Source organism: Geospiza fortis, unplaced genomic scaffold (genome assembly GCF_000277835.1).
Source record: "Geospiza fortis unplaced genomic scaffold, GeoFor_1.0 scaffold456, whole genome shotgun sequence".
Classification (NCBI taxonomy): domain Eukaryota; kingdom Metazoa; phylum Chordata; class Aves; order Passeriformes; family Thraupidae; genus Geospiza; species Geospiza fortis.
The window spans coordinates 1,283,394-1,309,797 of NW_005054462.1; the positions used below are offsets into that span (position 1 = coordinate 1,283,394).

Consider the following 26,404-nt stretch of genomic DNA (forward strand, 5'->3'; position numbering starts at 1 on the left):
GCTAGGACTTCATCTGTGTCTCTATTGTTGCTTTCTTAACCGTTGTTGCTTTAGCTGGTTATTTCTCAGAATTCTTTTTCATTACTATTTGAGGGAAAAGGCATCCTCCTCTCAGCCAACCAGTTTCATCATAACCTGTTCATCTTTATTGCTACCATTGTCTCTTTGGGAGAGCTACTGAGGCAGGTGCTTTGTCATTCAGAGCTTCTTCAGCATTGCACTTCCTTAACTCTATCTAATTTTCAGCTGTGTTAGAAGAGAAGTGGTTGCATTCTAATTAAATTGTCAAAGATTATAAAGCAAATTGGTAAAATTTCTTCCCTCAAGACGGCTAATACCCTTCCTCTGAAGAAATGCTCTCCAGTCTCTTCTTGAATCTCCTATTGTACAGTCACTGCTGCATAGCTCAGTTGCTGCTATCTCCTGCCACTAAGCAGAACACCCACTTACAGGTTTAGATGTTTAGAGGGAATGTTTGGCCTTTTAATTCATCATTTTGGATTAGAAGTCACCTTGCTGTTCCTAGTATCAGACCATCTGATTGAGATTTTTGCGTGCTAAGAAAACTCCTTGGTGAAATTTTGAGGTACATTTTTCTGGATGAATACAGTGGGAGTCTGACGCTTTGTCTATGTGAGGCAATTGTGGGCTCAGAGAATATTTTTCTGTTTGGAAAGTCTGCTGTAGTCTGGAAAAAAACCCCACTTCTTGCTGCCTTTATTCTCAACATAGCTTTAAATGCATTTTGGTTCTTGATAACTCTGCCTTACTGTCTTCTCTGGTACATCTCCTGAGTACCATCAGTGAAAACTGTGGATTCATGCGCCAAACTGCAGAGCAACGTGTCAAAGAAAACATCTGCTGATAGCACATCAGTGGCGTGATGCTACGCAACCTGGTGGAATGCAGAGTCATTTCTTAATATATCGTGGGGAGGGAATGGTGTGGCGAGACGCATTTTCATTAATTACATTTTGGATGTGACTTTGCTAAGGGGGCAATTCTCCAACCCACCGTCCACCAAAAGAGAAGAGGGGAGTGAAGAGAAAGCTTCAAGATTTTTCCACTGATTTAGCAGATGCTACTGGGTGTGCCCTCCCTGCTGTCTGATTATTCCTGTGTCTAGTGGCACTGCACTCTTAAGACTGCATAAAGAAAGAAATAGCTCCAGTTCCGCCATGTTTACAGCAGTAATGTCCACATTGCTAAGCCATCATTGGACTGACCTTGGATTTTTCATCCACATTTACCTTTGTTCTGCCCAAAACCTGATATAGTGATATCATTCATTTAATACATTTTGTTCTGCTGTAATACACATGCATAATTTTTGCATCCAGATTGCTGAATCATGCTGTTGCATATTCTGGATAGTCTACCCAAATTCCAGCTTCAGCTTGCCTGCATAGGGCATAAAGGCTTTTATGTCCTTGGCTTTTTTTTTTCCCCCCAATTTATTTTGGTCTGAGTCCTGTATTTTGGACATTGTCTGGCTCAATCAGGCAATGACTTAGCAATCTTGACTACATCTAATCAGAATCTTATCCCTACAGCAAATTAGGATCATATCTAAAGTAGCTAGGGGTGGTGGACCAGTCCTTTCATTAGCAGCGTTGATGAATCATAGTCCATGTTGTTTAGCGGACCTCCAGAAAGCATTGTAGTTTCTCTGCCCAAGCTTGATGTCATAAGCCAGGGAGCTATTTCTCTTCAAGCTTCTTGAAGTTCAGCACTTATTCATTCAGTGCACTTCAGCTTTGTGATCAATGTCAGTTTCATAGTTATTGTTTTCATATGTGCTCTATTTGTATGGTATTATATCATCTTGGTCTTCTTGCTCTCAGATATTCCAACACCTGGAAGATATTAAAGCCTGTTTAGATGTATTTGCCTGCCAAAACTTGTCCCAAAAATGTACCATATGGCCAAGTGCTTTCTGAGAAAACAAAGTAAGGAGACTTGCAGAAGAGTCTTGCTGCTTATGCCTCTGAACAATGATGCGTCAGTCAGGAAGTGGAGGTGGCTGGTTATAGCTCAGTTATTTTTCTCAAGTGGTTATGGAACACACAGGCAATACTGTATTTTCAATTTTTTCTTGAGATTCACATGGCAGCTACTTAATTGTTGGTAGCATGTTACAGTAAGCTTGCTGCTACCTTTATTTGGATGCTGACAAGGAAGAGCCCTGGATGCATTCTTCTTGCAGAGGCTTCAGGCTCTTGAAATGCAGATGTTCATATTTGCATGGAGAACCTACTCAGAGGTGCAATGGGAGACTAACACTGCAGATCTGGTTTCTCTGCTATTCCCTCTTTTCTTCTCATGCTTCATCCCTGCAACATGGCTTATGCCTAAGTTCTGACATTTCCGCTGCCTTGAAACAGAGAATACATATAGCATGGGGAGTGGCATTGAAGTAACATCCACAGCCTGAAACCCTGAGAGAAGTGTTAATTCTAGACTCATTCTGAGGGGTTGGACACAGACCTCTTCAGGCATCTTGTTGTCAAACCCCAAAGTGGTCTAATCCAATAATTCCATGCAAAAGCATGGTCATGTGGGGAGGGGCCACCAGACACCTCCTCACCAGCAATCCATTTTATGTTTGCCAGTTCATTTCTGTAAATGTAATGATGGTTTTTTAGGAAAAAAAAAATGAGTGCAATTTTGGTTTTCAAAATTGCAGTAGTGCCTGGACTCACTAGTAGTGTTACAGCCTGCTCATTATTTCAAAAGTAGATTTTCAGAACAATTTCAAAACAAAATTATATAAAAATCTGAACTGTATTCTTTTTTTTTTCCAAATTGTTCATTAAAATCTTATGGAAGAAAGCTAGAAACTTGTCTTTTGGCTGCAATGACTTTTTTCCCTGGTTGAATTTCAGTCCTTAAAAATCTACTTTGGAATAATATATTTTTTTTGGTCACATAAGTGTCAAGTGTCTTACTTTTTAAGTAGCTGGGGGAAAAACAGTAGGGAACAGAGATGTGCAATTTGGTTTTTTAAAAAAAAAGATCAAGCACAGCATTTTCAAATTCAAAACTGGAGTTCTGACACTTCATAAATAAAAGATCACTTGAATTTTAATTTAAAATATGATATGCTTCAAAGATACTGGATGAAGAAGTCAGCAATTTAATACTTTGTATTTAAATATTAATTAGCAACATGCTAGGTAATGCTGTCTTTTTCTTCTGAAACGGACAACCTGACTGAAGTGTCCTCTGGGTGATTCATTTTTGTTTTGTAAATTTATATATTAGGATTTTAAAGGTATGTCAGGGACATTGGTAACTTACTGTGAAGTGGCTACTACTGCAGTTCTGAAGCTGGGGCCTTAAAGAAGGGTCACCCTTTGGAAAGGCAGATGGTTTTTTTTCTGATTCCTGTCAGAATCCTTCTGAATGTATTTTAAAAAATTGCTTTGTGTCTTGGAAGAAAGCGAGGCTGGGCTTGGAATTCAGAAATCTGCAAATAGTTTGAATGCAAATAGAAAAGTACTCAGTTAAAGCTTCCAGTGGTCATGTGTCAAGCTACATGTGTTTTGTATTTTGAATTTTAGGAATCCGATCATGGGACACAAACTTGGTCGAATGCAACTTGGATCAAGAACTGAAACTCTTTGTGTCTCGCCATTCAGCTCGATTCTCTCCTGAAGTTCGAGGTGAGTTTAAGAACAGAACTGCAAAATTACACTCTGAAATTGCCTGGCCCAGTAGTTTTAGGGCCTTTTTAAAGTTAAGAAAACTCACCTTTCGATTGAAGAGTTTCTTCATGTGGCGCCAATCTAGTAGTCCAGTCCTTATTTTCATAGGTGATGTACACACAAAACAATAACTGGGAAGGCTAGCTCATAGTGGGACAGAGCCAGAACTGATGTCACAGCTGCTGCGCTACTGCAGCTCGAGCCCTGTATTTCTTCCCAAAGGACTTGAACTTACTTATCTTTCTTGGTATAAGAAGCTGCATTATGGTGAGTCTGCCTTCACTCCCAGGAACTTTCTTTGGCTTGTATGAGGAAATCAGAAATGTATAGGGTTAGTAAGACTAAATCTCTTTTGCTGCCTTTTTTCCAAGCTCATTCTTCCTTAAGAGGATTCACAAAACTGGTAAACAAAAGTTTCAATTTATTGAATGAAGTATAAAGTTTGGGTTTGCTCTGGTTTCACGAGAATCAAGTGTTCGGTAAGTTTTCTAAGATCTCCTTACTCTTAATACCATTGCTGAATGAGTATGGATGAATTTAATTAGGTTTCTCATGTGAACACATATGACCTTTTCAAAGTAGTAGAGGTTTCTGTCATTGGTGAAATCATTGTGGCCATATCCACATTGAGTGCTGTCATACAGTACAACCTACTACTGACAAGTGTTAAAAATTCCAGCTTCTGGAACCTCTCTCATGTGTGGTGAAAAAGGGCTATGAAATTTTGTATCATACTACTAAATCACCTTCCCGAGGTCAGTTGCTATACATTTTTGACAAAGAGACCCTGATGCCTTGCTAGCATGACAACATTGGTTTTAAGTAATGTTCAAAAATGTCTTGTGTAACTAATTTTTTCTTCTTGCAGCTTATATTAAAGCAGTTTTTGCTGTATTTCCCCATATCTAGAGAGAGTGAAACACTGCCAGGGTTAAGAAAAAATTACATACTTCTATGATTCGTCCTCTGGTTTGAAAACCAGCACAACTAATAAAACAATACACAGCATGAAGATTTTTGAGTAAAGACATGTAACCCCTTATTTATGTGAATGTAAACTGGGGCCTAAAATACTTGTCTTTCATTTCATTTTAAATGTCATGAAGCCAATTCAGTTTCTCAGTGACATTTGTTGCTTTGCTTTACAGAGAAAAAATTTAAGAAATGCAAAATGCAGTGGATCCCATTTTTGCCATATCTTTGTTTGACTTTAGAAACTTAAAGATCCTGTGTTGCTCTTGTAGCAAAAATATTACAGCATGACTTGTGTTTTTACTACTTCTTTCAGATAATACATTCTAATACCACTGTGTGAATTAAAATAAAACAAATACTCTACTTTCATAAAATAAATAAGATAAGATAGTGTAGCCCTTTTTCAGCAGAGAGAATGTAGAATCGTTTAGGAATTTTTCTCAGGGAATTATATTTTTGATTTTTTTCCCCCTTGTTGTCTAGACTTTGCTGTTTAATCTGTCATTGTGTTGAATTCTAGCTTAATTGCATGTGACTGGCATTCATCAACATCTCTGACAAGCAGAAATGAATGTGTTTTTCATGACTGCACAATCTTTAAACAATAAACTGCCAAAATCTGTGTTTACAAAGCATGAAGGAAGCCTGAAACTTGAATAAAGGCAATATCAAGGGATAAAGCTATCCATTTTGACCAACTTCTCATCTAAAATTTTGTGGAGAAGTGCATTTGTACCTCCAGAAGCCCACTGTACAGATCAGAGAATTATTTTAGTTTCTTTCTGCTGTTCTCTAATATTGAATTCCGTATGAGGCTCCTTTGTATCTTCTCTGCTGTTTGGCAGAGAGAAGGCTTTTTTGTTGCCACATTCTAATAAGATGTCAGAGTGTTTGCTTTGTTGCAGCACCCAAATATTAAACTTGGGTGTTCAACCATTGAAACGGTGGACTTTCAAAGAGATGATTGTAAGTCTGTATTCCTTTATGGTCCCAAACTCAGAAATGGAATTTAGGTAACTAGGTGACGTTTTGTCCAAAGGAAGTATTCATCCAAGGTGATGGGATTGCCTGTGGAATGTAATTAAACAACCTTTTTTTTTCCAGCCTTTTGAATCTGAAGTCTCTGTGCAGCTCACATACAGGGGCAGTTTACTCTTGAGGAAGGCTCCTGGTTTTCTCAGGTCTGACTGCTGGCTGACTGGAGCCTATTTGATTATCATGTTTAATTATGGTAATTGGGGTGGTGGCTCAGTACGTGCTTGTGTGCTTCTCAGAACAGCTTGAGGTTATGGACAGCAGCAATGTGAAGGGTAGCAATCTTTCTGCAAAAGGAAGCTTGGAGGAAATGGGGCCTGTCCCCATGCTGTACACCTATGATGTCAAAAGAAAGACATGCAAGAGATTGTCTGTCAAAGCATTTGTGTGTTTTCACTTAAAGAGTTTAAGGTCCGATGCCCCTCCCTGTGTATAGCAATGTAGGTACTGGTACTGCAGGGAGCGTGATTAGATCCCAAGACTATTTTTGTGTTCTTTTCAAGGGGGTGGGTTTCTACAGTAATATTTGTGCACATTGTATTCAGCTGTTGGGCAATTTATGAGTGATTTGTGATTCCTTATAAATAAGATTCAGAATGGAAATTCCTGTGGCTCTTTTCTACTACCTTGTAAAGCAGCTGACTTGGCAGACTCCTTAATTATTATTCAGATCTTGGAGAGGTGATGTTGCCAGATGCCGGTGAAAAATGAGTAACAGAACTAATTAAATGGTTGCCTTGACAACAGGCAACATGACTTTAAAGGGGTGTTCCAGTGGTGCCTCTGTTTTCTTTGTCGTGTACTGATAACTTCCATCTTATGGTAATATGAAAAGGACAAAAAAATGCAAACAATGTACAAGCTGGAAAAGGAAACATGCATCTGGTAGTGAGGCAGAACAAGTGGAGAGTGTTGGAAAGAGCTCTTTTGAAATTGCAGCTGTACCTACCAATCTTTGCTTAATTAACAAGAAAGTTTCAGCTGCATAAAGCATCCTCACAAAAGACCATGTTTTTGGGTGGGGTAGGGTGAAGCTGTTGAAGGCCCTTCTGTAAGATTTGTGCACTGGTATTTTTTCTGTCAGTTTCCATCTGGAGACACTTAACTGTTGCATTGGTGCATATTCAAGCCTTTGTCTAGATAAAATCCATTTTATTTAAATAGCTATTCACCCCCAACCTTCTAATAAATACTGCTCAAGCTATGCACTGTGGCTACTTTGTACTTTGTCCTGTGGTTATCAAAAACATCTATGCATTTCGTATGTGAATAGCACCAGGAGGCCTCCTGTTGCCCATTAGCCAGTGCAGAGGCCAACTGCTGACTTAAGTGAGTCCTCCCTTACCTGTGCTGAGGACTATTTTATTGCCAGCCTGCCTGCAGCCAAAGGGGATCTTGGCAAAGTGCAAGACATGTTTTATTTCCTTTTGGCAGCTATCTGCATCTGCAGCAGCAGTGGGCTTCCCTCCTTCAGCCTTCCTAAGAAGTCTTTGCTTTATGATACTGTCATTGTTCCATAAAGCCTTAACAACTTCCCTTCTGACAGTTACCATTTCAAAAGTTATGGTTTTGGGCTGCTCATAACCTGTGGAGAATTTTTGGATCTGGGAATTTTGGTCAGCAGTGTGCACAGCTCTGTATTTCAATGAAGTGGTGTATAGTCCCATTTCCTTTGTCAAAGCAGATCTAAAACCACTTAACATCACACCGAGTAGCTTGCCATGTGAACTTGTGGATCACTAATAAAATCCTGAACAGCATGAGTTTTGTGCTGATTTACTTGAAAACTGCAGTTCATCAAAATTCCTCAAATCAGGACATAGGTACTTGAGCTAAACCTGTTATTTGAAATGAAAGAAAGGAAGTCAAGACCAGATTTTTCAGGTGCTATCAGAATGCCATAACTGCCTAGGAATTAATTTTGTTTAAGATCTCAGGTGGCCTGGTATGCACATTTAGGAACATGCTACAAATATGATTCTTCAGGTATTGAGAGGCTGTGTTCATAGCTGGAGTAGCTATTGAGTGGGATCGTTTTAGCTCATTATATGTTTGAGGAAGTTAATTTTAGTTGGCTGCAAGACTTGCTTTGTGTCTCAAAGTATTTGTGCATTGAATGAAAGAAAATGGAGGCAGACTGGAAAAGGTAATTGAGCTGACTCACGCTGCAGTGGCTGCAAATGGTGTCCCTGCAGGGTGACCTGCGGCTGCCACTGGTCCAGGGCTGCAGCCGTGGAGCAGCTCAGCAGCACAAAGCCAGGAGCCCCTGGGTCCTGTTGGAGGATGTTGATGGGAGCATATGCACTGGGCTATTCCTGAGCTTTTTGTGGGGAGATGCTAGGATTTTGGTGGTTTGGGAGAGGATTACAGTGTAATACCCTATGTGTTTGGGTACAAAAATTGCCAAAACCTTCTTTTCTTAGTACTATTTAAAATTCTAGAGATTCTAATAAGTCTCTTTATCATCTTTTTTACAGTGAGTAAGGTGTTGCACTTATGTGACAATCATTCTGGCATTGACTTCCATGTCTGCTTTTTTTAGGAAAGATCTCAAAGAAAATTAGCATGCATTTGCATTACTGCCAAAACACTGGTACCTGCTGATTCACACTAAGCTATTAGTGTGAATCAGCAAAATTAGTGAGAGGTTATTTTTAAATGCCTGTATCAAAATTAAATACAGTCAGTTCAGTTGTTATAGAATAGCCCCTGTTTTATGCGCACAGGTTTTGGCTTGTGTGAGGCAGCTACCAAAGGCATGGAATTAAGTTAGTTATGAATAATGATAGCATTTCAACTGCATTATGAAATTTGAATCCCCATTCCTCTTTATTAGAATGAAAATTAAGCATACCTAATGCTTAATATGCCTATTATATTCACAGGTATATTCACAAAGGTTACTTTGTTAAGGGTTTTCTGATAGAATTATAATTCTTAATGTGTTGCTTGTGAGATTCCTCAATCTTTTTCATAATATTTTGTCTGTGTGGGTTTTCTGAAACTGAAAATTTCAACACTATTTTATTTCTGACCTCTGCCCAGTATCATTTACAGATGACCTACCTCTCATCTCTTCCATCATGGATTTATGATAAATATGTAACCAGAATATTATTGCCACTTTTAAAATCTAATTTCTTTTTGTCATGTGCAACATTTTTGTCAGATGTCTGTTTTTCTTAATTTTGTTAAGATTTATGTACTTTACTTTTGTGGAATTTGTTACTTTCTCATCTAATTTATCGGCTACTTGAGAGAAATATTAAAGGTTTTAACTGGACTTTATAATGAGAAGACACTTGATCCAAAGGCCTCTGAAATAATTGGATTGGATTTTGGATTAGAGAAAGTACTATCTAGTATTTTAAAGTTAGAACAAAAACAAAAATACCCCATAATTAGCAAAAATGAACATTTTATCTTCTTTCTTGAAAGATACAAATATTACTTCATATTAAGTGAATTGCCTACCCCTGTATTCAGAACCAGACCCAAGTAAGAAGAGTTGAGACACTCCGTGTCTCCAGACTGGGTGCAATGGGGAGCTCATGTTTATTCCCACTGCCATCTGCAGAATGAGAGTTGACACTGTGGCTACTGATAGTGACCTTGCAAGTGCTCCTGCTGTCATCTGCCTTGTAGAGACAGGTACAAGAGGTGCATCCACGCTGGCTGCAAATCCATGTGATCCTGACTGCCAGGAGTATTCCACTGTACCTCACAGCCCCCATGAGTAGGCGAGTTAAGCACTGCAGTCAGTCCCAAATAGAAAGCTGGATAGTTCTGTAAGAAAGGTGCATGTTTTTGCATCAACCCCCCAGATGATCCCACCAAAAAGACAAGATGGTTAGTTTGGGGTTGTAGTTGCTGGTGATAATCTGTTCCTAGAGCTGAGAAGAAAAGCAGTGCTTTTGGTGACCTGGATTTGCAGATTTTAATCTGTGATTCAAAACCAGTTGCTGATAAAATAAAAGATTGAGTGTAAAAAATTGTATTAAAATAATAACCAGTTCATAAACAAACTTGTGTCAATTTCAGTATTGTTTTGGTGTTGCAATTTTATGTATTTTAGTACTTCAAAGCTTGTCTGTAGTGGTGAGATAAATCACCATCCTGTGTCCCTCTGCTCCTGTCTCATGCATTGCTATGTGTGGGACATTATGCCCATCTGCAACTCTGGAAAGCTTGGGGTGTTATTTAAAAGAAGCAATCAACCTCACAAAAGAGCCCTCCAAAGCAAAACAAAAAAAAAGAAATCTCTTGCAAAAGATTAGCCATATTCTTAGACTCTATAATCTCTGAGTGGTTCTAAGGAACTACGCAGACTTTCACCTGGAAGTCAACTCCCCACTGTCAAAGGCTGCCTTTGTCAGTTCTTTCCTTCAGTCTCTTCTTCAGAAGAGACTGATGCCAGCTTTGGCTCCCATGTCCTGAGTAATGAATAAGCTTTCCTAGGTCTTGTAAGCTCTTTCTGGTGGATTGAGTATCTCCCCCACACCTGAGAGACTGGAAAGAGCAAAAGCAAGGAAACTCATCGGTCCAGATAAAGGTGAGTCAATAGGTGAAGACAAAACCAAAGAAACAACGAAAACCAAACCAATTAGAACGGTGAAGAAAATTGCTCAACACCTCACACAGGCAAAATGATTCCCAGCCAGTCTCTGAACAGCCCCGTCTTGGTAACTAAAAACCCAACCTTCTTCATCCACTCTAGCTTTTGTTGCTGAGCATGACGTTGCACGCAGGTATTTGTGTTCCAGTCAGATTTTTTTTTTTGCTGACACCATTGTTTAACTTCTCAAAGTAAAGGGGATGAAATTTGACAGAGCCCTAAGAGAGGCCAACTACAGGAGTCTTGCTTCTGATCTTAAGGCTTGGAAGTAGTACACATCCTGTCATGGGTACTGTGGTCTTCCAGCATGCTTTCTTAACCTCAGACTGTATCCTATAGTTTTCCTGGTCTTCTAGAACTTGCACAACACTTGGAAAAACTTTTTAAAAATACATATTTTGTATGTGTCCAGTACTTTAAACAGATACAGAAAGTAAGCCTTCAAGAGTATCTTGGGATAGGATTTAATGCTTGTCTCAAAGCAATAATTTAATGGCATTGCTCATAGTAATTTATATAGTACTATTTATTTTTTCAAACCTAGCATTACTAGCTGCAAAGCTTAAATTCTAAAAGTTCATTAGACATGGAAGATTTAAATATTTTTGAATACTAATTAGGCTTTTGCACATTTACCATTTCCCAGCAACTTTACATATTTTAATCTTCCTGTCCCCTGTTTCAGTAATTCCATTCTTTTTGTGTTTCAGTCTGCTATCTTATCTATCTATCTACCTAAAACCTACTCTTAAAAAGTAGGGATGGGTGTCTTTCAGCATCAGACCATCTCAATGGCCTAAGTAGTTCGGGTGCACCAATTGTATTCTTGAGGACTCCCTAGTGAGAATACTTGCTCTGCACCTAACAACCCTCTGTACCTATTAAAGCCTGTAATTATAACAAGAATCACATTTTGTCTTCAGCTTTGGTGGGATAGTGTCATTGTATGTCAAGCAGTGGATTATCATGTGAAAGGAGACTTTGCCAACATACTCATTTTGTGATGAATAGAAGGATCTTAAAGTATTCATCTGTTAGGAGCTGTTGAGTGGGGGAAGCTCATTTACTGGGTTGTGCTAATTGGTGTGGGTTGTGGGTTCTCCACAGCCATTTGTAGACAGTAATCAGAGGAAGGAGAGCAAGAATACCAAGCCAGCAGATTTCCTTAAACATTACAGATTTACTGTTCGGTCTCTTGAACAGTATAATGCAACCATTCATTAGACCCCCTACATACCTAAAAAGGAATTGTTTTAATTTCTGGACCTTTTCATGGGCTGTGTGCACCCTTTGTAATTAATTTGCTTTAAATTAAAAGTATATTCTGGGCCAAGAAATCAGCTTCTTACAAACAATCTGGAAAATACTTAGAGATTCACTTTATTTGGTGTATCTCTACTTTTTTGAGTTTCACACAGCACGTTACGCACTTGGAGAGTTGATGCTCCTCTGACTTTCATTCCTAACTGGAGTTTTCATTCAGTGTTGAGAGACAGCTGGTAATCTATGTAATTACATGTGTCCTCATGAATTCGTAGAGTGCTCTGAGAATCAAGTGAGTTTTTAACACAGTGCTGCTCTCCAGGGTAGCAGTTGTGTGTTGTATTCAGCGTGTTATATTCAGGGCAATATTCCAATCCTGCAGATTTAACACTTTTTGCCTTCGTGTCTAGACTTTTAGTCAGGGATGATGTTAAAGAAGGGAGCACCCTAAGATCTTTAGAGCTAGCTGTCAGGCTAGCTCTGCACAGGGCAGTCCTGTGTAGAGCTAGCCCGACAGCCACAGATGAGCTGGTACGTCCACCCAGGAGAGTGCCACCCCAGACTTCAGTCCCTTGAAGAAGAATGATCTCACCAGTGATGGGCCTCTGAGAAGATCCATCAGGAAAGTCTCACCGCACAAGCATTTATCTTCCCCACAGCTCTGAGTTAACAGGGCTCGACTGCCTTGTTTCAGAGACAGCTTTGGTAGCCCTGCAGGGGCAGTTTTTGCATGGACACAACAGAGATCAAAGGCTTTATTCTGTGACACTAACATTAAAAAATGTTATTTTCCTTATTTCTTTAAATTTCTTAAGCTTGTTTTAAACCTTGTATCCTGTTCCTTTCTTTCCCAATATGCTGTTTGCAAATCAGCAGATGTTTTCAGGACTTGAGAGAAGCTTGTGTTCATCCAAGATGACACTTACCTTCCTTTATCCATGCTCTTCCTCTTGGAACCTTCCTATATGTCAGAGTAAGTCATGGTAACTTAGTGGAAAAATGTGAATGACATCTTGTCAGGTTTGGATCTTCCAGGTGCACTGCCTTTCTTGGAGCTGCACCACAGCTGACAGTAAATAAATGTGTACTTTCTAAGAGATGAGTTTAGGAAAAGCTGTGCAGAGATGACTCTGCTCACAAATTATGTTTTGTAGTTTTTACTTTTGTTTCTGGCTTCCCTCTGCTATTAAATATGTTGGAGTTGACATCTGTCCCAACTTTTTTATTGGTCTTTCTTTTGGGCAGATGGACGTCTTTGTCAGTGATTGTTAACTTAGTCTAAGCAATAATCAAATCAAATTTAGACCAAGTCCTTGCTGAACCCCACCAAATCTTACTCCCATGTACTGTTCCATGTTTCTGACTGGCTTGCAAAGATGGGACACTCGCAGAAAACACTAGGCCAGTATTAGACCGGTTGGTTTTTATTAGATAGTTTAGGTAACTTGGTTGGTTGTTGGCTGTGGAACTGGATGCCATAAAACACTTCATCAATTATCATTGAGGGAAAAAAAAAAAGAGAGAGAAAAGGTGTTTTCCACTCAGCAGAGACAATTCTGAAACCAGCAGAGATACGGCTTCTGTGCAATTGTAATCCTGTGATAACAATCACTGGATTGTAAGTGGAGTTACCAGACAGGTTTTGTCCACTCTTTGTGGTCAAATCACAAACTGGCCACAGAAAGCTTGGAATCACTTGCTTTAGGTGATGGCACACTAACAAATAGATTCACTGCTGAGTTTGATTTTTTTTTTAATTTTTACTGTAGAGATTTAGACTTTCCATGTTCTCACCAAATAGTTAATAAAATCTTGAGAATTACTTTTGAGATCCGGTGAAATAGGAAAATCACAGAATCGTAGAACTTAGTGATTCTTGCAGTCCCTTCCAACTCATGGAGTCCAGCTCCTGGCCCTCCACAGGATACCCAAGGAGCCACATACACCATGTGCCCAAAAGCATTGTCCAAACAGTTTTTGACCTTTATGAGGCTGATGCGGTGACCACTCCCCTGGGGAGCCTGTTCCAGTGCCCAGCCACCCTCTGTGTGAAAAACATTTTCCTTGTATTCATCCTAAACCTCCCCTGATTCAGCTTCATGCCACTTCCTTGAGTCCTGTCGCTGGTCATGAGAGTGAAGAGATCAGTGCCCATCCCTCTGCTTCCCTATCACAAGGATGTTGAATACCACAGTGAGGTCTCCCCTCAGTCTCGCCTTCTCCAGGCTGAACAGCCAAGTGTCCTCAGCTACTTCTCATATGACTTCCCCTCCAGAAGAACAAGAAAATACAAGCAATCTCAGTCTTTCAGCTCTATTCATATTTCCTTGTTATGTATAATGTCTTTTAAATTGTTACAATTTTCAGAAGTCTGTCTTTTCCAGTGCAAAATAAAGGTGAAATTCTCTTCTGGTTCAAAATCCATTCCCACCTAATTTTCTATGTAAAATTAATCAGATCATGCAGGTAAAGCTGGTTTATTGAAAAAAAAAAAAAACAAAACCTTCAAATTAGCAGTTAAAAAAAAAAAAAGAAAAAACAACTGAACAAACCCCAACTGAGCAACTGATCACATAATGTTTCTTAACTTCCCATTTTTGGAAGTTGCCTTACAAGGAATTGTGCTCCCTCGTGCTGCTTTTACCAGTAGATGGCATTCTCAATGCCCATGCTCACTGCTGTGTAGTAAATGATGACATTCTACAGCCAGTATGAATACTTCTGTAATGTTTTTATGTCTTAGTTCTTAATGTGAGACATATGTTTCTATTTTTCTCTGAGATCTTGCTGGGAGTTTAAATTTCAGAGACTTCAGCTCTGTTGACTGTGAAAGATGAATCCCTCAATATGAAATGAGCTCAGCAAACTTCAGATCTCTCAGTGTCAATGAAGGAAAAGCTCATTCAGGTCAAGAACTTTCTCAGGTTGAAGACCACAGATAGTGATCATTTTATGAAAAGGCTTAACATTAACTCTGCAGAGCTAGTAGGGGAAAAAGCAAGATCATTATACATGGCTAGATTTGTGCATAAATTAACACATCTAGATACAGATAAGAAAATCAGCCTGACGAGATCATGTATTCTCTGTTTATTCTGGGTACCTCCAAGAGGCCTGAGCATCTCCTATTCAGAAGCTGCAGTATAAACCGCAGTAAGACCTGGAATAGTGCCTGTCTCTCTCTCACAGCACAGTGTGGAATAAAAGACCTGAGACCTAAGCGAGTAGAGTCTGACTCACTTGTCAAGTTTAGTATATCTCAGGTTTTTTCCCTGTCCTCCCGTCTCAGTGCTGTGACTTTCTGTTAGGAATATAGGAGTGCAGTAGCAGGTAGTTTGACAAAGCAAATCAGTATTGTCCATCTAAAAATACTTGTAAGTGTTCATACAAGTTAAGTCCCAGTGTGGCCTTTTTTCTTTCTCAGAGATGGAAAATAAATATCACAGCTTTCTAAGTGACGGTAGAACACGTAAATCATAAATCGAGCTGTATCGTAAATCAAGAGACCTGAAGTTTACTTCTTAATTTTGCCCTTGAACTATGTAAAGACTGACTGTGGCAGTCATAGTCAGGTGCTGCGGACAACCCATGATTTGGATTATTCATTTGCAGTAATGTAATGGCATTTAATTCTTTTTGTCTTGCTTCAGCTTTCCATCAAGGCCAAGTGTACCAGGAGGGAATCTAATGTCAGTGATTTATGCAGTGTGGTCTTCATTAAAATTCAAAATGAAAATTCAACTCTCTTCAAATAATCTAGTAAGATACTAGCCAGATGTTAAATGTAAACACTAAAGGGATCACTCAAATTGATTTGAAAATAACAGTAATAGAGATGGAAAGCTGAGATTAGCCATTTGTGAAATTGTGTAATTCCTTCAGATTTCTGAGTTGTATTAAAAAAAGAGCACATTAGAACCTTTTTAATAAACAACACCTGCATACATTTGCATGGACAAAATCTTTTAATATATGCAAATACTGGTAAATGGACAATCAAATACTTTTCATCTCATTTAATTGCGGTGGAGTAGCAGGGCTCTCAATGCTTACTGAAAGCAGCTCTTTGTAGCATTCATTTAAAAAAAACCCACTACCTAAACAACAAAACAAAACAAAACAAAACAACAGACAAAAAAAAAACACCAAAAAAAAACCCCACCAGAAAATGCCCAAAGACAGCAGTTTGTCTTATTGTGATTACTAAAAAACACTTTGACGAATTCTGCTTTTGAATGAGTGTAAATTATGAGGAATTTTACTGAAAGCAGACAGGTCTCTCTGGATCTACCCTGCTAGGTGTTAAGGCAGCATTGGACTGCTGTTGAAGAATTGCAGTCTGTAGATCCTAGGAATGCTTGTGAAGAACTGCAGTTTGTAGATCCCATCTACAGTGAGTTTGAAGGATATGGCTGTGAGAACTATGGTTTGTAACAGGTTTCTACATGTAGTAACATGCAACACTGCTGGGTTGCTGTGACACAGCTAAAGTATAGCACTTCTCTTCTATGGTATCCTTGCCAGTCTGCAGGGTGCTGGAGCTGGAAATAAATTGACTTCTATTAGACTTAAACCTCTGTAGGAAACTGAGTGTCTCTACAAAAACTGTAAGCCAAGCTGGTGAAACACTGCCTCCCATCTTTAACGAAGCTCCTTGTCAAGTGGTAGTGAAATGCTTTGAAGTACTGCCACGTGGTTATGGAAGTGTGTGTGTTGTGATTGCTAAAACTTTTTTGCCAGCTCTAAATCCAGGAATGGATATAAGGTAAAAGTTAAAATGTCATGGGGAAATTAAGGATGTCACATTTGGATTACCCCTCTGAGTTTGGCTTAATGATTGACACAACCTTCAAATCCCAAGGAAAGAAAAGTGGCAAGGAGTAGTCTTTTGCCTTTTGTCACCTCTGTTGAGCCATCCCCCCACTCTGCATGGCTGCTTATCTCATGGCTGCGGGTTAATTAGGAGAATTTAAGGCTGAGGATGTGGAAGGGAATTTAAATTGCATCTGTATGGATTAGAATCTGTTGGAGTTCATTAGCATGCAGGCACAGTTCCTGTGCCTTTCTGCGCCTCTGCCCAGAGCTTGCAACTTCCAGGCATTTCCACAGTCCCTCAGATCTATTGTGCCTTATGGGCCTGGCCTGCATTTTCATATTAGCACAGTTTAATTAGGCAAGGAGATATTGCCGTGACACCAGAATTATCTATGGTTATGATAGATCAATATTTATTACAGAGACTTTTTTTCAAAGAAATGTCTGCTCTGTTGGACAGGTTTGCTCATTCAGAGGCCCTAGAGCCATTTAAGAAACAATTAAATCCTCTCTGGTGGGAAGTGGAATATTAAAAAGGATTAACACTGACTGACCATGTATTCTGTCTAGTTTCATCTGCATTGCTCTGCTTTGCTGTTCTTATCTGATACGTAGGTTTGATAGAGGGAGTTGGGTTTGAGGGCTGCTGCCCTTTCCTTGCAGCACTGCAGAACATAGTGAGAGGATGTCAAACGGGTTAAGGCATTGGCTAAAAATTATCAAGCCCAAATGTAAATATATGTAGCTGTAGAGTAATTTGCAAGCACTGTGCTGGGAAGAAGTTTCTACATAATTCCGTTAAATTTATTCTGATTATCCAAATTTTCAGTGAAAGGTGAGTGTGGCATAGTCTAGTGCTCTAAACACTTGTGTGAGTGGCCGGGTTTACAGAGGCTGTACAATAAATGCCAAATGAGGACAGCTTGCATGACCAGGTCATTATTCATTCTCTTTTCATGATTTTTCTCCTCAAATTAATTTTTGTATTTTCTACAAGGGAAGCAGTTTTCCCTTTTGGGAACATGTTAGAACAGTATGCAAATTCTGCTAATTTATGAACATTCACAAAGGTCTTGAAACAGAAGCCATAAATCAAAACTTCTTAGCAGAAAATGTCAAAGTGAAAGACTTATTTGTGCATTTTCCTTATGTATGGCTTTATTTAATGTGTGTTTGTAATACGGTATAGTAGAAATATTTCTATTTTTAAATTTGTATTTCTCCAGTTAATGAGTTATGAACTACACAGTAATGTTACTTTGTGTAAGTGTAGCCATTTCCAAAAAATACTGTAAAGATCATAATCAGAAAGCTAAAAAGTATGCTCACACTGGCAGGTACCTGTGATTTGACAAGTACAGCAGAGATCAATCTCTCTTTTATTTGCTGGAGCCTTCAAATATAAACTGAATTTGTAACAAGTCCTGTTCCTGTGTGTGAAATTTCTCCTTTTGGAAATTAGTCAGAAATTTGCACTTGATCCCGATGAAGGCAGTGTCAACTCTTCCATTGTATATTTCTCTTTTCCATAGGTAAGTACTTTTGTCTTAAGCTAAGAAAGAATACTTGTCCTTCTCTACAACTTAGAACTATCATAGGTCCATTCATTGACATCTAGTAATAGTTCTCCTTTTAGTGTAATTCCCTTTGAAAATTAAGTGTGCCAAACTTAAAATGTATTGTGGTTCATATGGAAAAGATTAAAATACTGCACCTCTGCCTATAATACACAAGAACAGAAGCTTCCAGTAGAAATCTGATGGCAACATTTACATTTCTTTAGTCAAGAGAAAATATTAAAAGTCATGAGACTTCTATTGCCCAAGAAGGAGGAAATAAATACTACCTTGTTTTAATCTCTGGGAGGGGAAAGTGCAACTATGTTGTTACTGAGTTCCTTAAGCATGCCCATGTGTTGTTTTTTTTCAAATTATTATGGTGATTCTAAAAGAGTACTTGAATTGTGTTCATTTAATACTGGGAGGGTTACATGTCTCACCAGTGCTAACACTTTGTCATTGTAATGAAGTACAGTTCACAAGTGCCCATAATTACACAGCCTCTGTACAATCAGCAAGATTTCTAAAGGGAGTCTATCACATCTAAAAGAACACTTTCTTCATTGCACGGTCTTAATTTCACCTGACATTTTGTCAGCCAGGGCACAAACTTTCTGCAGAAAGCAGGACAGTATTCCTGGTCTCCTTTAGACTAAAGAAGGTGGAAAATTAAATTATAAATCTGCTTCTAATTATGTTAACAAATTATTACATCATGTAGATGAACCTGCTGTAGATCTTAGATATTTCTTTTATTGTTTTAGCAATTTGCTCTATTTGTTATGCATGAAATATGTTTTTGATAACCTGTGTTGATCATACTTCCTAATGAACCAATACCTACAATTACTGCACTTAAGCATGTATCTTCAGAACATACAATGTTAGAGGGTTGCTAATGAGCTCAAGAGTAGTTGAAGACACTAATTAATTTAATCAGGGTTGTTTTGCCTGCCAAAGTATAGGAGGATGGATGCTGCCACTGGAAGATGCTGGAGGATGTAACCTGTGGCTGTGTATTTAAGGAAAAGTTTGGTTGTCAGTCTGTTTCAGAAACTGGTAACGCAAAATGTTTTCTCAGTTATAAAGGCAGTAGATATTTAGTACCTTACTCAGATCAATTTATTATGAAGCAGCATGACACTTTGTGCTGTGAATCTTTATAATGCCCAGAGGCCTTCACATGAAAATTGCTCATTTAATTTTCACTGGATTACTTTTTTCATTTAAACAACAGTAATAATGTAAAGTTAAGTGCAGAGTTCAAATAACTTACAAGGGTCCTTTCCCAATATTCTTAACCTAATTTTGAAATATTAATATTTTTGAAATGCAGCTTCACATTTCAAAGATAATTTTATTTTTTGTGGGTCTTATGTGGAAAGCTCATTGTTATCAGTTCTCTTAGTCCAGCCAGAGCAGTGTCCTTACCACCGAAGCATATAGGACATTTTTTAAAGGAAAACTTCTGCCAATCCAGCAGCTTGAAAGAAAGAGGGCAGTAAACACAACTTGCACTATGTCAGTGATTTCCAATATCAAAAAAAGGGACCCAGAATAACACTTAGATCCGTGTGGTTGGAAACCAGGCACATAAAAGATGTACTTTGTCATTGATATGGATATTGCTAATGCAATTGCCTGTGAGAGTGTAGTCTGCCAGATAATGAATAGGTCAGCTCTGGCACAGCCTCTCAGGCTGCAGCCACCATCCTCTCAGGCAGAGGAGGAGTGATGTGCTAGTGACAGCGCTTCTCAGGGGAGGAACGACAGAGACTGAGGAATATATCAAGGGGGAGATCAGTGGTAAACAGACAGACTAGATGGCTTTTACTCACCTTCTATGTCATCTCTGGATGTCCTCCCCGGCTATAAAAGAATAAAGTGGCAGAAATTTACTGTCATATCATTTATTTCTGCATGGGCTGAAAGAATGTCCTTCAGTTCCTTAAGATTTAATTACGTCCAGTTTTTGTGGCTGCTGGAAGAGGGAGGGAGTAATTTTTTTTCAATTTTTCCTTCATTTTCTGCCCATTAGTGTGCTTTTTCCATAAAAATGCACCCAGGCACCAATCCATGGGGCTGGAGCTGTGGTCTGCTCAGACCTTTTGTGGCACCTGCTCACACCTTCTGACAGGCTCAAATGTTGAATGAGAATGACCAACCCCCTAAGGTGGGGATGGCCAAAGACCCCCTTGGTTTTCACAGCTGCCAGCTGCTTTCTTGCTCTCTCAGTTGTAAGTACAGAACACAGAAGCCAAAGTAGACACAGGCATTAAATTGAGAGCCAAGTTTGCCAACCATGTTTCTGCATTTTATGATTGAAAATCATCAAGGTAAGGCTGCAAGAAAAGAGCTCCTGAATCACTCTGGAGGGTTGAATTTGTTTTTTGTGCAACTTTGTTTTGAGATGGCTTTTGAAACAAGACCATCCCAAAGTACTGGATTTGCTACATCCATCCATCCTGCAGCCAGCCCTAGAAGAGATTGGCTGTAATGCTGACTGAGAGGAGGAGAAGCAGGTGATGTGGGAGACTAGAGGAAACTTTCTTTTCCCTGATGTTACTCAAAGGCTTACTGAATGGGCTTTATTCATTACTTGCAAAAATGTTTTATTGATTATACCAAAGCGCAATGTAACTAGTATTGCCTTAATTTTAATTTTTTTCCTTTTTTAAAGCCAGTAAAAAAAATACAATCTAGACTTTTTAAAAGCCTTTTATTTTCTTATATCAGCCCAAAGGAAATCATGCTATCTCCAAAGTAATAAATACATTTTTTTTTCCCTGGAGACAATTCTTATTAATAGTCTATGCTGGAATTCAGACTTGAAATAGCTTTTGTGTTCCCATGAAAAGAAAAAAGTGCATTATATACTTCATTTTGCATGTCATCTTCAAACATTAATTTGAGGTTAATCAGTATAAAGGAAAATTCTTGCAAAGCTTAAACCTTTAATTTTACCAGGTGAGTGGCTCTTCAGTGCTCAGATAACCTGTTCAGAACAGTCATCCGCAAAAAAAAAAATATAAGAGGATAAAGGCAGACTCATCATTATTGTGTTTCTTTATAGTTGGGTTTGGTTTTTTTTGTTATCTCATTCCTTTGTTAGCAGCTTCCTTCTACAGTATGTACCTAATAAGTGGGAATAAATTGCAGCAAATCTTTACATGGTCACGTTCTTCAGAACATTAAATAGTCTGTTTAATTACAAAGATATCTGCATTTGTTAACAAAGTAATAAAATGCACAAATATGGAATCAGTCCCCAAGTGGGAGACCATATGTGCACAGGAATGCTTAGTCTGCATAAACAGTTAGCAGTTTATATGTGTATGTATAATTTGCATAAATGATGTAGGGGCCAAAGTTGACACAAGACCCATGTGAAAAATTATTTTAGTATTAAATGTTCTTCCTCTTTAATGAAACAGGAGATGGGAGGCCATGCCTTTGTGCCTTATATTAACAGATTTCCATTCTGAGTTTCTGTGGAAAGAAAGCTGAGAAAATTTTCATTAATATCAGAGGAACTCATATAGACACATTGTACGTAGATTGTATTATCAAATATGACTAGTCAGTGCTGCTGCAAGCCATTCTATCTGAACTTAATTCTGCTGCTGCCACATTGCCACTATGTGGTCCATATGGTTGTGTGGACCACAGTGTAGTGCACACTAACAGAGATGAAGGCAAAGGCAAGAGCTTCTCCCTTGGAGCATCCGGGTGTGCCCTTGTTCTGGATGTGTGGGTCAGGGAGCCAAAGAGCCCCTGGTTATGTTTGATCTGTTGGAAACCCTTCTTCCCTTTGTCACACTTGCTTGGACTTGCTCATATGTTTTTTATGTTACTCCACATCTTTTGAGGGTTTCCCGTCTAGTTAGACTCTAAGCCCATCAGCATAGGAAATACGTAATTGTCATGAAGACCACTGGATTACTGTAAAGGCCAGAACTAGATGATTCACAGGAAAATTTTAAACTCAGGTAATTTTAAATGTGACTTCATTTTTTATTGTATTTATAGAAGAAAAAAAACCAATTTGAACACTAGAAATGTAGCTGAAAACCAGTGTTTTTGTGAACTTTAATTTTGCATTTCAGAATGGTACTATAGACTTTTAACTTCCCATATGTTTTTCCTAAAGGAAGCAAATTACTGTAGTCAAATGGTAAAACACTCAGAACCAGCTGACGAATAAAAACCCTGAAAATGTCTTGTGTCTGAGCTCTTGAGCCATTCCCATGATATGGTTATGACCTAGCTTTGACAGGTACACTACAAATTATCTAGAATGTTAGATGGATTTTGATTAGAAATATAGCCAGATCACAGGAGGAAATAAAAGAAAACAATTTTTTTGTTATATTATGTTTATATCCATTCTGTTGATTTCCTTTGCTAGACCACTTCTTGTGTGTTGCTGTGGATCCAGATGTTGTCTTACACTTGTTCCTGCTCCACGCAGAAAGCAGCAATGCCAGCTCATGACAGGCCCACATGCAAGCCTTACTTAAACTATTTAATGTATTGTTATACAAGGTTGCCAGGATTTTTTTAGAAGAATTATGCAGAAATATGATACTGAGTGAACATGAAATAACAATGTAAGAAACTGAGCTACTTCTCATCAGACTTGAGCTCCAAACCCTTTGCCAGCTCTGTTGTCCTTTTCTGGAGCTGCTCCAGCAACTCAGTGTCTTTCCTACCATGAAGGGGCCAGATCTGAACCCAGAATTAGAGGTGTGGCCCCATCAGTGCTGAGTACAGGGGGACAATCCCTGCCCTGCTCCTGCTGGCCACACTATTGCTGGCACAGGCCAGGATGCCATTGGCCTTCTTGGCCACCTGGGCACTGCTGGCTCATGTTCAGCTGCTGTCACCAGCACCTTCAGGTCCTTTCCAGCCACTCTGCCCCAGCCTGTAGTGCTTCCAGGAGTTGTTGTGACTGAAAAGGATTACCTGGAAATTTGTCTTGTTGAACTTCACACCACTTTAAGTGGCCTCAGCACATCAATCCAGACTGTCCAGATGTCTTTGTAGAGCTTTCATAGCAAAACTCCCATCCAACCTGGTGTCATGCACTATCTGAGGGTGTACTTGATCCCCTCATCCAGATCAGTTATAAAGATACTAAACAGGACTGGTCCCAGTACTGAGCCCTGGAACAGCACTGGTGACCAGCCACCAGCTGGATGTAACTCCATGCACCACCACTCTTTGGGCCTGGCCATGCAACTGGTTCTTTACCCAGCAAACTGTGTACTCACCCAAGCCACAAGCAGACAGTTACTCCAGAAGAATTCTGTGGGAAATGGTGTCAGAAGATTTGCTGAAGTCCAGGTAGACAACATCCATGGCCTTTCACTCATCCGCTAAGTGGGATACTTTGTCACAGCAGGAGATCAAATTAGACAAGCACATTTCCTTGGGGCAGATTCCTTGGTTGTCCACCAGCTGCTCCAGGACATTATCTTCCATACCCTCCAGGAATGTCCTAGGTTGTTTCATCTTTGTTGTGTTGCATTTCCAGTAGATATCCATTAATTTGATGTTCCCCACAAGCACAAGAGTCAGTGATTCTCCTAGCTGCCTATAGAATATTTCATCTGCTTCTTAATCCTGGCTGGGGGTCTATCCTGGACTCTCACCAGGATATCTGCTGTGTTGGCTTTCCCCCTGATTCTCACCCATAAACACAGAGCCCTGTTGTGACCATCATTAAGCTCAAGATAATCAAAACACCTCCTAACTTGCAGGGCTACCCAAAAGCCTGTTCCTCCTGAAGTGTTTATAGCCATCTGTTACAGCATTCCAGTTTCACAAGTTGATTTTAAGGTAATCTGTAGGACTTGTTGCTTTTTTTCTCTATTGACTCTTAACAGTGTCTGAGAACTAGACTAATCACTGGTTGCCAGTAGCACTTGAGATGGTATTGCAAAAACTTGAGAGATGTCAGAAGCAACAGAACTCACCCTTAGGGGTAAGAGTAGAAGTCTGACTAGGCAGCTTCTTTATATTTAGCAAATCCCTTTGTCTGGTCTTGTAAAATATTTGTTACGCATTTATTTTTGTGTCAGTTGATAAGCTCTGTGTGGTACAAAAGGAGATCACAAAAGACAGGCATGAATAAAATCAGACATGCTAGGAGGTAAGAGAGGGAAGTGAAATAACTTTCCTTTTCGTCTTTCACTTGTCCTTAAGTTGTCACTGAGTATCTGATATGATTGGATTTGTCTTCAACAGCAGAAGAGAGCACAAACTAGAAGGTAGCATTTGTGGACCAAAGAAGGGTGCAAATCTGGGTTCTGATTTCACAAACACTTAGAAAAATAAGCTATAAGAGTTTAAAGGTAGTGTTTTAAAATAATAAGCACCTTCACAAACATTTTTGCTTAAAATGCATTTTCAATGTTAAACTAAGACACAATAAAAAGCTAATACATGGGATGAATAGGTATGAAACCAAGAGATTGTCTTCTGAAATTTTCATAGTCGCTTTATTATAAAAATTGTACACCTATCACTTTAGTGAAGTTCTGCTACTGCATGGTTGGGTCTACTTCTAAACTTCTTACTCAGGTGAATTACTCCATGGTCATAGAAATTTGACTTGATCCTGTCCTTCAAAGATGTAAATGCTTGCTTGTATTTTCATGTTTGGGCTTTTTTACAGAGATGTAAAAAATAGCACTTTTAAGTGTGCAGTTTTTTAAACTTCCCCTCTGTCTTCCAGTTTGTCTTCTTATCTGATTTTGTTGAGAAGAGCTTAAACGAGCTGGTTAAAAAGGACATACAACAGGTGCCTGAACCTAAATTAGTAGAATTAGACCTAGGCCTTTAATTTAACTTGGCTCTAAGCATTCTACCAAAATACTGTTTCCTCTTTCAACTGTTCACAACAGCTCTTAATCCATCTGGTAATATAAATGGAGAGTTTATGCTGGGACCAGCACTGTACACATAGGTTGTAGAACTCAGTTCACAGGGGCTGTTTAGTTGACAAAGACATTCTCAAGCAGAATTTTTTGGGCCTCTTGCTAAGTGCAGGCTAAACATAGGATGTGAACCTACTGTTGCTGTGCCAATTTACATGAGATGGAATCAGTGCCATGGGGGCAATTTCTATGTAACTTGCAATGGCATGTAGAAGTGTATGAGAGAGGACGAATAATTTATGTCTGAATTCACAATATTAAACCAAGAACAAAGTCAGAATTAACGTGGTTGACCAACCCAAACCATTCTATGATTCTATAATCTTACATCCTTCTATGATTCTATAATCTTATCTTCTCTAGTACTTCTGTTATTTTTATTGGAAATCATGCACAACAGCTATAACTGGAACAAAGATCCAGTTGCATGGGAAGTTATAAAGTGCAAGTATCATGTAAACACTCATTAAACAACATTACAAACAGAAATGTAAACAGTAAACACACTGTGTTTCACTTATTTGAAGTGAAGCTGTTTGACAGCTTTTTTCACAGGACCCAGAAAATGATAATAAGAACTAGCAAACATGTTAGCCAGGGAGATTCTAAGTAGGCAGAAAACAATTTGCTTATGGTTAGGAATTAATTTGTGGCACACGAACTATTTTGCAAGATATCAAGCGATGCTCTGTGGACGGAACCTTGATTTTGTGTCTTACTGAGTCAACACACTTCAGTGTGCATCCAGACATCTTTGTAAGACTTCTATGAAGAGATGTGATGCGTCCCTGCAGGATCTAACAATCCTTTGAACTTTCACTATCAAGGACTGGAAGATAAAATAGTAACCTTGGTACTGCCACTTTCTGCAAAGATTATTTATCTAGCGCTATGTCAGCTATGAAGAGAGGAAAAAAGGGGAAGGCATCAAGGGAAGGACTAATGCTGAACTATTTGTACTAAGGGAGTGCTGAAGAACCCAGAGGTCCATTAAGAAACAAAGCACTCTTGCTATTAGTGTCCCATCAGCTTTAGAGGTCTGATGTCATACCCACAGGATCACTGTGGCCAATTGAAATCCCAGTGCTCCCTCACTGCCCTGCTCACCAGGGAATAGTTGTGGTTTGGGAATTTTTGTCAGAAACATTCTTTAGTATTTGGACATGATAGGTATCATTTGGAGGTACAGCAGGGCATGCATGACGGTCCTGCTTGGAAGTAGGGGAGAATGAACAGGATTGATGTTAGACACTTGAGACTGTTATGGGGTATTCTCTCTGACTTTCCTGCCTGTTCCATTTCCCTGAAGAACCGGGATTTATAGCTGCCTGCGGTTTCTCCATTATATCTAACACTAGCCTCCTAAGAAAGTTTTCAGATTGTGGATCGATGCAAGTGAGAAATGACTTAAAGGATATAGCAGTAGGGCTGAGATAGGTATTAGTCTGGGAACCACAAATCAAAATTCCAGGCAGGAAATGCAGACTTCTATAG

The 26,404-nt window shown here is 39.1% G+C and overlaps 1 protein-coding gene across 1 annotated transcript in view; it reads left to right on the forward strand.

Moving 5' to 3' along the window:
- Nucleotides 1-3,565: 3,565 nt before the first annotated feature.
- MAP1B (microtubule associated protein 1B) overlaps nucleotides 3,566-26,404 on the forward strand; it is a 66,413-nt gene continuing 43,574 nt past the window's right edge. The window contains 1 exon segment of the mRNA XM_014309883.1: nucleotides 3,566-3,665. The gene's annotated coding sequence lies outside the window, so the exon portion shown is untranslated.